The sequence below is a fragment of the Mauremys reevesii genome, linkage group 2 (assembly GCF_016161935.1).
Source record: "Mauremys reevesii isolate NIE-2019 linkage group 2, ASM1616193v1, whole genome shotgun sequence".
NCBI lineage: Eukaryota > Metazoa > Chordata > Testudines > Geoemydidae > Mauremys > Mauremys reevesii.
Window position 1 is genome coordinate 2467944 of NC_052624.1, and position 13141 is coordinate 2481084.

The following is a 13141-nucleotide window of genomic DNA, read 5'->3' on the forward strand; positions in this document are numbered from 1 at the left end:
CTCCGTAGTAGGATCAAAGGTGGAGCTAGCTTGATTTCAGCTCCCTTTACTCCTTCCCCTGGTTTGGCCTGAGGTTAGCTGCCCAGCTGTTTTCAGAAATCAAACTTAAACTGCTCCTGAGACTACCACTCCCCTTGGAATCGCTGAGCGTGGGCTGCTTTGTGTTTTGACGTCTGTTTCGGATAGACCGCAAAAATTATGATTGCTTAAACACTACAGCTTTTTGCATGTTGTTTTCTGTATCTATCACTGCTGCCTACAAGCAGAAACAATGACAACAGCACACCACCATCATCAGGAGAGCACCCTCTGCTCATTGGGAAGGGCACTCTGCACACTGCAGCCCAGGTCAGCTGGGGTTGGTTCATTTCAGCCTGGCTTCCCTTTCTTGCCAGCCTGGATTTGAGCTGGCAGGTTAGTGAAAGGGAGAGCCCAGAGCTTGGGGGTAGAGGGCATTCATCTGGCCTGAGCTCTGCACTGCAGGGAGCCAAGAAAATAGATCTAATAGAACTGTAGGACTGGGAGGGACTCCAGAGGTCAACTAGTCCAGCCCCCTACACTCATTGCAGGACTAGATCATCCCCGACAATTTGTCTAAACTGCTCTTAAAAATCTGCCTGCATTATATTTACCCTGGCGTGGGGGCAGGGGGCTGTGTTTGTTCTTTGTGTTTTGAGGAGTTATTGGTCCAAAGTTAGAGTATGTTTGTTAGATGCATCTGTGTCTCACACTCCCTCTCCCTTGCAAAACTCCCCTGTTTGCTGAGGAGCTGCCTTTTAAACCTCTGTTCTCCCTGAGTTAGCTCTGCCCCCTTGCCAAGGGATCCTAAAGGGAGTAGGGATTGAAGGATGGCAGGCTGCAGGCTCATTAGGAAACTCTCAGCCTATCCTGGCAGACTGCTTGGCTCAGTTCACAGCCCTCAAACATATTATACTCTTTAATCCAGCAGGCACACACTAAGCAAGCACATCACATACAAACAAACTCACCCCAAGGGTCACCTGATTACTCCTCCTTCACCTGGAGAACTCCCATGCAAAATTCCCCTGTTTGCCACTCCTGTTCACTAGCTATGCATTGGATATGTCTGTTATTTGTTCTACAAATGCCTCATCCACCGTCTCCTTGTTCTGATTGGGTGGCCTATAGGAGACCCCCCTACAATGACATCACCCCTGCTTTCCACCCCCTTTTGTCTTCAACCAGAGACTTTCAACAGGAGTACCTCTCATCTTCCTCCGGACCTCAGAACAGGATATGTTGCTAGTGGGGTACCAGAAGGATGGGTTCTTGGCCCAATGCTATTTATGAGTTTTTCACTGATCTGGCAGAAAATACAATACAACTGTTGGTAAAATTTGCATATAACTGAGATCAGTGAAGTGAAATAAAATGAGGACAGGTCCGTGTTACAGAGCAAACTGTATCACGTCATACACTGGGTACAATCAAACAGCATGCATTTTATATGGCCAAATGGAAGGTCAGGCATCTAGGAACAAAGAACGTAGGCCATATTTACAAGATGGGGGATGATATCACAGAAGTACCGTCGCTGAAAAGGACTGGAAGGTCCATGTTAAATAATCAACTGAACATGAGCTTCCATTGCAAAGAGGTGGGCAAATTAGCTACTGGGATCCTTGGATGCATGAACTGAGGAATCTCAAGTAGGAATAGAGCTTATATTACCTTGGCATATGGCATTGTTGAGACCACTACTGGAATACTGTGTTTACACTTCAAAAATGATGTTGGAAAGAACATAAAGGTTCACAGAAGAGTCATGAGAATGATTCTATATCTGGAAAACATGCCTCCCAATGAAAGGCTTAAGAAACTCAAACTATTACCTTATCAAAGAGTAGATTAAGAGCTGTCTTGATCACAATTTCTAGGACTAGAATAACATGTTATAGGTATGACAAGATCCTATGACTGGAAGTAAAAGCTAATTCAGACTGGAAATAAGGCACACATTTTTAAAAGAGAGGTTAATCGACCACTGGAACAACTAAGCTTCTGTACCCTGTAGAATGAATGAAATGATGAATGAAATTGTTTTTAATTGTTCACTTTATTAATATAACTTCATAAGTAAAGTTTTATGACTGAAACAACCATACATTCATAAAACCGGTTACCCCAATAACTGACTAACTGACAATGAAGATGCTTGTTAAGAGCCATAGCTGTTCAGTCAGCTGCTTTTCTAAGTTTCACTATCAATCCAATTCCTGCTTAAATCACTGAGACTTGCACTGTTTCAGTACTGTAAATTCTGTTCACCATTCACTACACTTGCCTACATTGTAACTTCTGTTCACTGTTTGCCATCCACTACACTTGTCTATATTGTTACTTCTGTTCACTGTTTGCCATATTGTAATTCAAACCCCATTTTAAAATGCTTACTCCAATTTGTCAAAGCTTGCTTTTTGCAAACCTTGCTGTAATCTTATTAGTTTAGGTTAGATGTGTGACTGAGGGATGTATGAATGATGGAATCAACCTCCAGCTCCAGTCTGTCCTGATGAAATAAAGTTCAAACACCAACGACTGAAGGTGCAGACAAGAGCCCTAACAAAGTAAGAAGAGTCCACCCTAAACAGAAAAGAACAAAGGTACAAGAGAAGGAAGATCAAAGCCAGGTCCCAGGCTGAAAGTCACATCTGCAATTGACGGGTGATCAATCACCAAACCCAGAGGCAGTGTGACACAGCAAGACCTATAGACTCTGGATTCAAACTAAAGCCTACAAAAAGAATGGGTGAGATGAAAGAATTTGGAGGCTAACGTTCTGCTGCCAACATGGGAGGGCATCGGTGCCTGCCCAACAAAGACCCAGCCCTTTCTTGTGCCCGGCTTTCCTGGCCAGTTAGCCACTACGAACCCAAGCCACAGACTCAAGCTATGTTCAGAACTGGTAACTATACAGCAGCTGCAGTACATTTGATGTGTGTGTGTGTGTGTGTGTGTGTGTGTGTGTGTGTGTGTACATAGGTATTAGATTTTAGTTATTGGTCATAAATCAAATTGTGTTATCATAATAAATGTGCCATCTTTGTCTTGCCCCCTGAAACGATCCTGTGTAGTTTTGTCCGCATAAAAACCCAATGACTGGAAGTTAGCTAATGTAATGCCAATATTTAAAAAGGGCTCTAGAGGTGATCCCGGCAATTACAGACCGGTAAGTCTAACGTCAGTACCGGGAGAATTAGTTGAAACAATAGTAAAGAATAAAATTGTCAGGCACATAGAAGAATGTAAATTGTTGGGCAAAAGTCAACATGGTTTCTGTAAAGGGAAATCATGTCTTACTAATCTATTAGAGTTCTTTGAAGGGGTCAACAAACATGTGGACAAGGGGGATCCAGTGGCATATATTACATCCACCAATGTAATATGCCAGCAATGCCCCTCTGCTATGTACATCGGCCAAACTGAACAGTCTCTAAGGAAAAGGATAAATGGACACAAATCAGACATTAGGAATGGCAATATACAAAAACCTGTAGGAGAACACTTCAACCTCCCTGGCCACACAATAGCAGACCTTAAGGTGGCCATCCTGCAGCAAAAAAACTTTAGAACCAGACTTCAAAGAGAAACTGCTGAGCTCCAGTTCATCTGCAAATTTGACACCATCAGCTCAGGACTAAACAAAGACTGTGAATGGCTTGCCAATTACAGAACCAGTTTCTCCTCCCTTGGTTTTCACACCTCAACTGCTAGAACAGGGTCTCATCCTCCCTGATTGATCTAACCTCGTTATCTCTAGCTTGCTTCTTGCTTGCTTATATTTACCTGCCCCTGGAAATTTCCACTACTTGCATCCGAAGAAGTGGGTATTCACCCACGAAAGCTCATGCTGCAAAAACATCTGTTAGTCTATAAGGTGCCACAGGATTCTTTGCTGCTTCTACAGAACCAGACTAACACGGCTACCCCTCTGATACTGGACGTAGTGTACTTAGATTTCCAGAAAGCCTTTGACAAGGTTCCTCACCAAAGGCTCTTACCTAAATTAAGTTGTCATGGGATAAAAGGGAAGGTCCTTTCATGGATTGAGAACTGGTTAAAAGACAGGGAACAAAGGGTAAGAATAAATGGCAAATTTTCAGAATGGGTAGAGGTATCTAGTGGTATTCCCCAAGGGTCAGTCCTAGGACCAATCCTATTCAACTTATTCATAAATGATTTGGAGAAAGGGGTAAACAGTGAGGTGGCAAAGTTTGCAGATGATACTAAACTGCTCAGGATGGTTAAGATCAAAGGAGACTGTGAAGAACTTCAGAAAGATCTCACAAAACTAAGTGATTGGGCAACAAAATGGCAAATGAAATTTAATGTGGATAATGTAAAATAATGCACATTGGAAAAAATAACCCCAACTATATGTACAATATGATGGGGGCTAATTTAGCTACAACAAATCAGGAAAAAGATCTTGGAGTCATCGTGGATAGTGCTCTGAAGATGTCCATGCAGTGTGCAGTGGCAGTCAAAAAAGCAAATAGGATGTTAGGAATCATTTATCAGAGGGGTAGCCGTGTTAGTCTGGTTCTGTAAAAGCAGCAAAGAATCCTGTGGCACCTTATAGACTAACAGACGTTTTGCAGCATGAGCTTTCGTGGGTGAATACCCACTTCTTCGGATGCAAGTTGCATCCGAAGAAGTGGGTATTCACCCACGAAAGCTCATGCTGCAAGGAATCATTTAAAAAGGGATAGAGAATAAGACGGAGATTATCTTATTGCCCTTATATAAATCCACTGTGTGCCCACATCTTGAATACTGCGTACAGATGTGGTTTCTTCATCTCAAAAAAGATATACTGGCATTAGAAAACAATATATATATTTGATATATTTGGTATTGTAGTTTTGAGAATGCTTGGTGGAGATTTTGTAGGTGTTGGTCTCTGTCTGAGGGGTTGGAGCAGATGCGGTTGTACCTCAGTGCTTGGCTGTAGACAATGGATCGTGTGGTGTGCCCGGGATGGAAGCTGGAGGCATGAAGGTAGGCATAGTGGTCGGTAGGTTTTCGGTATAAGGTGGTGTTAATGTGACCATCACTTATTTGCACCGTGGTGTCTAGGAAGTGGACCTCCCGTGTAGATTGATCCAGGTTGAGGTTGATGGTGGGGTGGAAGCTGTTGAAATCGTGGTGGAATTTTTCCAGAGTATCCTTCCCATGGGTCCAGATGATGAAGATGTCATCAATGTAGCGTAGGTAGAGAAGGGGCGTGAGTAGACGAGAGCCGAGGAAGTGTTGTTCCAGGTCAGCCATAAAAATGTGGGCATATTGTGGGGCCATGTGGGTGCTCATAGCAGTGCCACAGATCAATTATTTATTTGTTCCCATACTATAAGAAGTTGGGGCCACTCAAAGAAATTAATTGGCAGCAGGTTTAAAAATATAAAAGGAAGTTCTTCTTCACACAGCGCATAGTCAACCTGTGGAACTCCTTGCCTGAGGAGGTTGTGAAGGTTAGGAATATAATAGAGTTTAAAAAAGAACTGGATAAATTCATGGAGGTTAATTCCATTAATGGCTATTAGCCAGGATGGGTAAGGAATGGTGTCCCTAGCCTCTGTTTGTCAGAGGGTGGAGATGGATGGCAGGAGAGAGATCACTTGATCATTACTTTTGGTCTCACCCAGTATGGCCAGTCTTATGTTCTTATGCTCTAACTAAGTGGATTCTCCATCTTTAATTCAGGATTTGATGTCTTTGAAAAATGGATGCTCTAATTCCAACACAAGTTATTTGGCTTGATGTAGAAATTACTGGGTGAAGTTCTATGTTCTGCATTAAGAACGAGGAGTCCTGTGGCACCTTAAAGACTAACACATTTATTTGGGCATAAGCTTTCGTGGGCTGGAACCCGCTTTGTCAGATATTCTGCATTGTGCATGAAGTCAGACTAGATCATCAAAATGTCCCTTTGGCCTTAAAATCCATGACCAGGGCTCTCTGGTAAGCTTTGACAGCTACGAAAGTTGAAGTGTTAGGAATTCGCTACTGGAGAGTGTGAACCAGGGAATGTTTGGGTGGAGGAGAGACCGCAGGCCTGGATTAGAATCTGACGGCCAGAATTCAGAGGAGGGGCTGGGCCTCCCCTACAACTCCACCTGTTCTGCCCCCTACCAGCCGCCTGCTCCCTTTTCTCCTTTCTCAGGGGTTGACTCTTTGTTGCTGACACCGAGCTGTCTGGAATACTCTGCCCACCTAGCTGGACTTCTCTGCTTTCCCAGTCCATCTTAAAATGGAGGTCAAATCCCAGCACTTCTCTCCTACCTATTATCAGAGAGCTGTTTACCAGTTCCCCACAGGTCTTCCCACCTCGCCTTTTCCACTGTTCCCCCCATAGACCCTCTCAGTTTCATACTGCAGCGTTCCCATTATTGTAACTGCCATGAAATGGGGGAGAGCTGTGTGAATAACACTGTAAAATGCTAATTGTAAAGTGTGTGATCTGAAATACATTTCTATAATTTCAGATGCTGGGACGTCTAAAAGGGCAGGCTGAGAGGAAAAAGTCATCTTGTTTATGATGAAATATAGTTAGATATGTTGCTGTTCACATCTTTCTTTCCTGTCCCTATCTGCAGTGTGATAACTGAGGCGTGGTGGTTACCCACACTGTGTTATTACCTCTTTCCCTTCCTGTTTTTGTTGCTGTGTAGCACATGCATGCACCTGTTTCTGGGCGCAATTGTGGTCACCAATCACACTCGACTGAAGCTTCCGTTCCCTCTCCTCTGTCTGAATCAGCAGTACCTGCAGGTCTCTGTTTCCCGCACCAGAGACTAATTTCGCTTCCTGTCTCTCTATCTGAAGCATGTGCAGAATCTGCAGGGGGTCTGTGGGTGTGTAGAGGGAATGTCACCTTCACTGAGCTGGAATTTCTTTCCCTTGCTCTCTGTGAATTGGGAGTGTGGGCTCATGCACGGCTCCTTAGTTGTTACCCAGGCCACGAACATGTGTGTTGTTTCTAGGCAGGTCAGGAGCTGTCTCTTTGGTTTCTCCAACCTGGCTCTGTGAGAATTTTAGTTCAGAGTCACTATCACATATAACAGGAGCTTCAATCCGACCACTGACAAAGGCCTGAGGCCTGCACCTGACAGGACACTGACTGGCCTCTGCTGCTGAAACCTTCCCACCCTCAGTGAAAAGCATCCTCACCACTGCCAAATCTACCACCTCCCTTAGAAGAGTCACCCCACCCCTCTCAGCTACCACCCCTCAAACATTACTTCCCCTCCCCCCCACACCGCCACACACACATTGTGTCCTGACCGGCTGCAGGCTTCCTGCCTCAGTTCAGCCTGGGGTCTCTCGTTCTGGTTCCCTGTTCAGGAAGTTGTGGGAAGGAGGCAGCCTACTACGTGCAAGGAGGGTCTCTGAGAGAATTTGGGTAGGAAGCTGCGGAGTGCATTGATAAAGGAATGGGACTCAGGATTCTTTTACACTAAGAGACTAATTAATTAAGGTTTTTTTTTCTCCTGCTGATAATAACCCACCTTAATTAATTAATCTCTTAGAGTTGGTATGGTAACTCCCATCTTTTCATGTTCTCTGTATATACACATATCTTCCTACTGTATCTGCCACTCCATGCATCTGATGAAGTGGGTTCTAGCCCATGAAAGCTTATGCCCAGATCAATTTGTTAGTCTGTAAGGTGCCACAAGTACTCCTGTTCTCTTTAAAGATAATAGCGTTGATGTAATATACTTAGACCTCTGTCGGGCGTTTGACTTGTACAACTTGACAATTTGATTTAAGAAACTATAACAATACTAACCCAATGTGGCACACATTAAATGGATTAAAACTGGTTAACTGAAAGGTCTCAGAATAGGGAATTGTTAGTCAGGGAATTATCACTGATTGGGTGTTTCTCCCACAAGGATCAGTTCTTGGCCCTACACTGTCATTTTTATCAACGACCTGGGAGAAAACATAAAATCATTAATGATAAAATTGTCAGATGACACAAAGATTGGGAGTGTGGCAAAAATATGAAGAGGACAGGTCACGTATACAGGTTGATCTGGATCACGTGGTAAACTATCCACAAGCAAGCAATATGCATTTCAATTCCAAATATAAGCTCATAGATCTAGGAGCAAATGTATAGTCCATACTTATTAAAATGGGTGCTTCAGTCTAGTGCACACAGGGGTAACAACAGGATCCAATGGCTAGAAGCTAAAGCTCAGCAAATTCAGATTGGAAATCAGGCAAATGTTTTTAATAGTGCATCTGATTAGCCATTGGAACAATTTACCAAGGTCTGTGGTGGAGTCTCCATCACTGGCAATTTTAAAATGAAGGTTGGCTGTTTTTCTAAAAGTTCTGCTCTAGGAATTATTTTGGGGGAGTTCTCTGGCCTGTGTTATACTGGAGGTTTAACAAGATGATCACAATGGTCCCTTCTGGCCTTGGAATCCATGAATCTATTAAGGTCTGGCATACCTGACATGCTGTTTCAGACAATGGGCCACAGGTCCCTGCAACAGAATTCAAACAAGTCAGCAACAAATGGGAATTTGAGCTTACGACATCTTCCCGTGGATTCACACAAAACAACAAGAAGGCGGGATCAGCAGCAACGACAGCAAAGAGACTGATGGCAAAGATAAAAACGGACAGGAAGGGATCCCTATTTGGCAATGCTGAACCATTAAAATACACCCTCCAGTGAACTAGATAATAGCCCAGCACAGGGACTAATGAGCTGGAGAACTGTGACTCTGCTTACCATGAGGCATAGAGTGAGTCACAGCATAGGACCAACAGACAGGAGACAGAAGCAGTTAAGAGGATGCCAAGCTAAGAAGGCAACAGAGCAATCAAGGACCTGCAGACTCTATGGACACGTGAGCAGATCTAGGTCCAACCACTGAACAGCCACACAAAGCAAAGGCAAATGCAAGAGGCCAAGCTGAAGTTGGTCTCAGGTCATGTGAGGCAACTACAGACTCAGGACAATGATGGAGACAACTGTGGTGTATCAGCAGACAGCTGGCACATCTGGACAGACAATGCTAAGGTCAGAACGAGGGGAAAATAAGAATGTGAGAATGACCATACTAGGTCAAACCAATGGTCCATCTAGTCCAGTATCATGTCTTCTGACAGTGGCCTGGAGCATAGGGTTGTGTCCTTGACCATCTTGTCCAATAGCCATTGATGGGTCTACCCTCCTTAAACTTATCTAATTCTTTTTTGAACCCTGTTGTAGTTTTGGCCTTCACAATTTCCCATGACAATGAGTTCCACAAGTTGATCATGCATTGAATGAAGAAGTACTTCTTTTTGTTTGTTTCAGACCTCCTGTCCATTAATTTAATTGGATGATATCTGGTACTTGTGTTATGTAAAGGGGTAAACACTTCCCTATTCTCTCGCTCTACACCAGTCATGATTGTTTAGACCTCTATCATATCTCCCCACTTAGACTTCTCTTTTCCAAGATGAGACGTCCCCCAGTCTTTTTAATCCGTCCTCATAAAGAAGCTGTTCCATACCCTGAATCAATTTTGTTGCCCTTCTCTGTACCTTTTCTAATTCTAATATATCTCTTTTGAGATGGGGTGACCAGAACTGCACACAGTATTCTAGATATGCGCAATCCATGGATTTATATAGTGGCATTATGATATTTTCTGTTTTATTATCTATCTCTTTCCTAATGGTTCCCAACGTTCTGTTCGTTTTTTTTGACTGCCACTGCACATTGAGCAGATGTTTCCAGAGAACTATTCATTATGACTCCAAGATCTCTTTCTTGAGTGGTAATAGCCAATTTAGAACAAATCATGTTTCCAATGTGCATTACTTTTCACTTATCAAAACTGAATTTAAACTGTCATTTTGTTGCCCAATCACCCAGTTTTGTGAGATCCCTTTGAAATTCTTTGCAGTCAGCTTTGGACTTACCTATTTTGAGTAATTTTGTATCATCTGCAAACTTTGCCACCTCGCTGTTCACTATCTTTTCCAGATCATTTATGGAGTTGTAGAACAGCATAGGTCCCAATTCAGATCCCTGGGGGACCTTGCTATTTACCTCTCTCCCTTGTGAAAACTCACCATTTATTCCTACCCCTTGTTTCCTGTCTTTTAAGCAGTTAGGATCCATGAGAGGACCTTCCCTCTTATCCAATTATTGCTTAGTTAGAATGAGTCTCCGCCATCAACTTGTCTGATGTGGGAGAGTGAGAAGTAACGGGAATATGAACAATACAGAGGAGTATCAGGGTGCCACCCAACAGAATGGAGGAGGCAACAAGGTGAAATCAAGTCCCCCATCAACAGCAATAACACAAAGAAGAAGTGGGAGACTGGTTTGAAGAGTAGCACACTTGAAAGACTATGATGCCTAACCAGCTACAATAGGCTGGTGATAAAGGCCATGTGCCCAGGATGGGCTATGTAGTAGTAACCTCTGACCCTTCCAGTACTGAAATGTTTGCACAAAGACATAATAAAAACAATTAAATTTTAAATGGAAAGATGTGGTAACATGCATGGATTTGTACAGGTTGCAGGAGGGAAGGATTTGGAGGTGGCACCAGGAAGTCAGTCTGTGTATACCTGGCTAGAATGCTAGAATGCATGGCTATCAGTAGGAGCAGCCCTGTAAATAATTGCTTTAATAAAGAGCCAGTTCAGTTTTTATGGATGGAGTCTGACACAGGTTACACCCCCCATATTCTTCATAGAAATATGGTTATGATATGAATATGGCACAACTAAGGGTACATCTTCACTACCTGCCGGCTCGGCGGGTAGTGATCGATCTTTCAGGGATTGATTTTTCGCATCTAGTGTAGACATGATAAATCGATCCCCAATCTCTCTGCCGTTGACTCCGGTAATCCACCACTGCGAGAGGTGGAAGTGGAGTCGACGGGGGAATGGCAGCAGTCAACCCCGCGCCGTGAGGACGCGAGGTAAGTCGATCTAAGATACATCGAATTCAGCTATGCTATTCTTGTAGCTGAAGTTGCGTATCTTAGATCGATTCCCCCCCGCCCAGTGTAGACTAGGGTTAAGCAATACTTTATGCAAGATGGCTCATGTAAGATATTATTGAAAAGGTTATGACCTACTGAATGTGTTTATCCAATTTGCATGCATGTATCATTTTTGTATCTGAAGCTGGGGATATTGACCATGTCTCTGTATTTCAAATGTGCTATGTTAGGGCTTATTGAGGAAATGTGCAAAAACACAAGGATTACCCCAGGAACTGTGTGCAGTAGAAACCTCTCAGAGAGATCACTACACAGTGGGAACTGCTTGACCCAGATCACAGCAAAAGAGTTTTCCAGGAAGTGGGGTAAAATATAAAAGGGGGACAATGACAATATGATGGGACCTTGTTTTCACTGCAAAAACACACATGGAAACATCAGGGTAACAAAGACTGAACTGGGGGAAGTGATGATCCCAGGCTAAGATTTTTAGCCTGTGTATGAAAACCTGGGAATGCCAAGGCAGCTTGTGCCTTAAGAATCTGCCAGCCGGATTATCACTCAGGGTGAGAATTTGCTAATTTGTTTCTGACTTATCTAGTGTGTTAAGATCAGTTTGTGGTTTCTGTTTATTTACTGAGGTGATCTGCTTTATTCTGTTGGCTATAATCACTTCAAACCTGCATTTTATAGTTAATTTGTTTTGTTTATTATTAAACCCAGTTTGTGCAATTTATAATTGGGGGACGGGAGAGGCTGTGCATATCTCTCCTCACATTGATGGAGAGGGTGAATGTTTATGAGTTTGCACTGTGCAGATCTTTCTATACAGTGCAAGACAGTGTTATTTTGGGCACACATGTTATTATCCAAAATGCCAGTGGTGGATTTAGGGTTAGTGGGGCCCTGTGCTCAGCTTCATTTTTGGGCCACCCCCTTGGGACCCAGCCAAGAAAAAGAACATTCTCTCTTATCTCCCCCACCCCCATTTTCATTCTTTTTTTCCTCCTCCTCCTCCTATAAGTAATAGGAAGTAAATGAAAATAAAGTGAGGTACCGTGATTGTTTTTGTAGTCTAACTTATTTTTCCACAGACCACTTGAAAATTGCTGAGGGTCTCAGTGGACCACTTAATGATCTTTCCAAATATTGTTTGTACGGTGAGCTAACTATTGTAAAGCACTTGGGATAAGAGCCCTTTATTAAAAAACTGTAAAAAAAACATTGGGGTGCAGGGTGTGGCCAGGCATTAGGATGTGGGAGGAGGCTCTGGGCTGGGGGTGCAGGGTCTGGGAGGGAGTTAGGGTGCAGGGTCTGGCCAGGAGTTAAGGTACGGGAGGGGGCTCAGGGCTGGGGCAGGGGGTTGAGGTGTGGAGCTCTTACCTGGGGCAGCTCCTGTTTGGTGCGAGGGGTTCAGGGTGTGTGGGTGCAGAAGTCAGGGCATGGGGTGTGGGGGGCTGGGTATGTGTGGGTGGTGCAGGGGTCAGGGCGGGCAGGGGGCTGGAGGTGTGTGGGGGGGTTCAGAAGTCAGGGCTCAGGGTGTGGGGCTGCTCCCAGTCCCCTGCCCCACCCCAGCCCCCTGTGGCTCCACCCTGCCCTGATTCCATCCACTTCCCCAAGGCCCCTTCCCCGCCCCTGCTCCACCTCTGCCCTGCCCCCATCCCACCCCTTCCCCAAGGCCCCACCCACCCCACCTCTTCCCCACCTCCTCTCTTGAGTGTCCTGCGGCCCCGCCACTCCCCCTCCCTCCTGGAGCGCCTGGAGCATGGCAAACAGCTGTTCAGCAGCGGGGGCAGCACTGGGGGGGAAGAGAAGGGGTGGGATCACAGCGCACTTTGGGGAGTAGCTGGGGAAGGGGGGAGCTTGGCTGTGGGTGGGGGCAGACCCTGCAGCAGGAGCCACAGAAGCCGGCAGGACCAAGCTTCTGCCCCTGCAGCTGTCTGGCCCTGGAGCCCCCTGTTGTTCGGGGGCCCCATGCCAGGGCACCCTGTGTTGTATTGCAAATCCACCTCTGCAAAATGCAGTACATGAAACTCAGAAGATTTCTCCCTGCTCCTACATTTTGTTAGCAATTTGTGGTTTCACTTTCTATTCTCAAATTCTCTTATCTTTCATCTTTATGCATTAAGAACAATACCAAACTTCAG